Source organism: Pan paniscus, chromosome 11 (assembly GCF_029289425.2).
Source record: "Pan paniscus chromosome 11, NHGRI_mPanPan1-v2.0_pri, whole genome shotgun sequence".
In the NCBI taxonomy this organism is placed as follows: Eukaryota; Metazoa; Chordata; class Mammalia; order Primates; family Hominidae; genus Pan; species Pan paniscus.
In genome coordinates this window covers 45,192,610-45,196,692 of record NC_073260.2, presented here as the reverse complement: position 1 = coordinate 45,196,692, position 4,083 = coordinate 45,192,610, and the positions used below count along the sequence as shown (strand labels likewise).

The 4,083-nt window shown below is 42.7% G+C and overlaps 1 pseudogene; it reads left to right on the top strand.

Moving 5' to 3' along the window:
• The first annotated feature begins 299 nt into the window (after positions 1–299).
• Positions 300–369, top strand: LOC112440871 (U6 spliceosomal RNA; annotated as a pseudogene).
• The last annotated feature ends 3,714 nt before the right edge of the window (positions 370–4,083 follow it).

Below are 4,083 nucleotides of genomic sequence, written 5' to 3'. Positions count from 1 at the left end.
TAACCTTCTAAAAACAAAACACAAAGATATGCTTGCTTCAGGCTGGGCACAGTGGTTCACGCCTGTAATCTCAGCACTTTGGGAGGCCGAGGCAGGCAGATCACCTGAGATCAGGAGTTCAAGACCAGCCTGGCCAACATGATGAAACCCTGTCTCTACTAAAAATACAAAAATTAGCTGGGTGTGGTGGTGTGTGCCTGTAATCCCAGCTACTAGGGAGGCTGAGGCAGGAGTATAGCTTGAACCTGGGAGGAGGAGGTTGCAGTGAGCCGAGGTTGCGCCACTGCACTCCAGCCTGGGCAACAGAGAAGATTAGCATGACCCCTGTGCAAGGATGACACACAAATTCATGAAGACTTCCATATTGAAAAAAACAAAAACAAAAACTAAACACAAAGAAAAAAATCCTGAAAGTAGCATGTGAGAGAAAGGACACCTTACCTATAGGGGAAAAGCAATTAAAATGACAGCAGATTTCTCATCTGCAACCATGCATGTTAGAAGGAAATGGCATAACATTCTTCAAGTTGTGAAAAGGATTGTCGGTGAAATCTACATCTAGCAAGAATATCCTCAGGAATGAGTAGAAAATAAAGAATTTTATTTCTCAGACAAATGAAAACAAAGAGTATTTGTTGTTAGCAGGCCTACCTTTTAAAATGGCTTAAAATGTCAAAATAGGAAATAAAAAGCACAAAGAGGCTTGGAACTTTGGAAAAAGAACAATGGAATGGGTAAAAATAGGAATAAATATGAAGGACTCTCATTCCCTTCATGAATTTCTTACATCATATTTGATATAAAAATTTTGACACATGATATGGTGTTTAATGTATGTAGAGGAAATACTTAAGAGAATTATACTTTAAAACTAGAGAGGGATTTCTACTTCTGAAAAGATGGAATAGACATAGTTTTCCCTATTTCTCCCATTCAGTACAGATAAAAGCAAAGATAAGTCCGTGAAAGATGGAGGGATGAAACCTGACTGATTAGGTACATGGAGACCTGAGGAAGAACATGGAAGCTCCCTTGGTTTTCTTTTTGCCTTGTATATCCCAAACTGGGTGCTAGAGAAGCCTGCAACACAATAATGCCAGTGAGCACAGGCAAAAATAAAGACCTAGGAAAGACTGACTGTCTAGTCAAAAGATCAGGAAAGAAGCAACCTAGCAAGAGATAAAATTTAGATATTTATTTATCCACCCCAAACACTGCAGAAAAAGTTCAGTCCCAGGCCCACCCCACAGATGGCTGCGTGGGAAGCCTAGAATTCTACCACCCTTGCCAGGTTTTAATGAGGCACATTGATCAAGTCAGAGTAAGCTGAGTGGGGAGCTGAGACTTTTATCCTTATGATCCTTATCCCTCCTCCTTCCACAGTGTCAATGGAGACTATCTATGGAATCTAGACTTCCAGCCCTATTTGGGCTTAACAAGGCACTCACATTCCCACACATGGGTGCCAGAGGAGACCTAGTGAAGATTCAGGACTTTCACCATTACCTAGCAATAATGAAGCCACACCACTATGGTGTTAGTGGAAACCACATGGGGAGCAGTATTAAGACACCCTGGTGCCTACCAGCCAGGGTGATATTAGCAGAGGCCTAGAGGGGAACCTGAACTCCTGTCCCACCTAGCAGTAATGAAGAGCCCCTTTCCTCTGGTGTCAACAAAGGCTGAGTGGGGAACCTGGATTTTCAATCCTGAAGCAGAAGAATCACTTGAACCCAGGAGGCAGAGGTTGCAGTGAGCTGAGATCGTGCCATTGCACTCCAGCCTAGGCAACAAGAGTGAAACTCCATCTCAAAAAAAAAGAAAGAAAAGAAAAGACATGTTAACCCAGAAGCCTATATCCAGAGAAGAATATCCTCGTTTGGAGTGTTCAAGACATTCTTTTTTTTTTAGGACAGAGTCTCACTCTAATGCCCAGGCTGGGGTGCAGTGACACTCTCTCAGCTCACCGCAACCTCCACATCCTGGGTTCAAGCTATTCTCCTGCCTCAGCCTCCTGAGTAGCTGGGATTACAGGCATGAACCACCACGCCCAGCTAATTTTTGTATTTTTAGTAGAGATGGGGTTTCACCATGTTGGCCAGGCTGGTCTCAAACTCCTGACCTCAAGTGATCCACCCACCTCTGCCTCCCAAAGTGCTGGAATTACAGGCGCGAGCACCGCACCTGGCCCCAAGACATTCTTAAAGGAATTAAAAGTAAATTTGTCACCAGCAGATATACCCTGAAAGAATGGCTAAAAGAAGTTCTCTAAACAGAAAAATAAAACAAAGAGTCTTGGAACATCAGGAAGAAGGAATGAACAATATGAAGAGAAAAATATAGGTAAATGCAGTGAACTCTTAAATTTTCTGAATAACTTTATTGAAGCAAAAATTATATCACTGTCCAATGTGGTTCTCAATGTATACAAAGGCAATATTTAAGACAATTATAAATGAGGGCGGGTAGGGCGGGCACGGTGGCTTACACCTGTAGTCACAGCATTTTGGGAGGCCAAGGCAGGCGAATCACCTGAGGTCAGGAGTTGGAGACCAGCCTGGCCAACATGATGAAACCCTGTCTCTACTAAAAACTACAAATATTAGCCTACCGTGGTGGCAGGCGCCTGTAATCCCAGCAACTTGGGAGGCTGAGGCAGAAGAATCACTTGAACCTGGGAGGTGGAGGTTGCAGTGAACCGAGATCACACCATTGCACTCCAGCCTGGGGGACAAAGCGAAACTCCTCTCAATAAATAAATAAATAAATAAATAAATAAATAAATAAGGGAGGGTAAAAGGATGTAAAGGTAAATGAAGTTTCTACACATCACTGGGACTGGTAAAACAATATTCAGGAAACTGGCAAGATATAACTATTTTATTTATTTTTTGAGATGGATTACAGGCACGCGCCACCACGCCCAGCTAATTTTTTTATTTTACTAGAGATGGGGTTTTGCCATGTTGGCCAGGCTAGCCTTGAACTCCTGACCTCAGATGATGCACCTGCCTCAGCCTTCCCAAAGTGCTGGGATTACAGCCGTGAGCCACTGCGCCTGGCTAATATAACTTTTTTTTTTATGGTTTTTTAATGGTTTAACTGGAAGTTGCTCCTAAGGGCATACAGCAAATCAAGAAATATTTATTCAAGAAAGTCATGGTTACAGCAGCTAGAGTCTGTGGCACTTAAACCGTGGCACACTCTCTCCATCCCCTACCCCCAGCTCAGATTTTTTAGAAGCTCCAATCTGGGTAGTTGTGGCCATGAAGACAGGGACCCCTCTCCTTCAGCTCCTAATCAGGGGATATGGCATATCACAGGAGGGATAGGTTTCCAGCATTCATCATCCTCTTTCATTCCAAGTTGAAGAGACTATAATTCCTGGTGAGACTGAGACCTTACCCCACTCAACACCCACTCCTAGGGTGGAAGCTCTACCTCAGCTGAACACACCAGAACAAATAGGCAGAATATCAACAATAGATGATGTAACTCCCAAGTAGTTCTAACAGAACACTCCATCTTTAACGATGGAAAAATACACATTCTTCTCAAAAGCACATGGAACATTTTTTGGGATAGACCACATGTAAAGTAATCAAACAAGCCTCAATAAGTCAAAAAGATTAAAACAAGACAAAGTATGTCTTTGACCACAATTAAGTAAAATTATAAATTAATAACAATGAAAATGTGGAAATTCACAAATATATAGAAATTTAAAAATACATTTTTAACCAATGGGTGAAAGAAATGAAAATGAAGCCACAACATACCAAAACTTAAGGGATGCAGCTAAAGCACTGCTTAGATAGAATTCTTTTTTTTTTTTTTTTTTTGAGATGGAGTTTCACTCTTATTGCCCAGGCTGGAGTGCAGTAGTGCCATCTCAGCTCACTGCAACCTCCGCCGCCCGGGTTCAAGCGATTCTCCTGCCTCAGCCACCCAAGTAGCTGGAACTACAGGCGCCTGCCACCACGCCCAGCTAATTTTTTGTATTTTTAGTACGGATGGAGTTTCACCATGTTGGCCAGGCTGGTCTCAAACTCCTGACCTCAGGTGATCCGCCTGCCTCGGCCT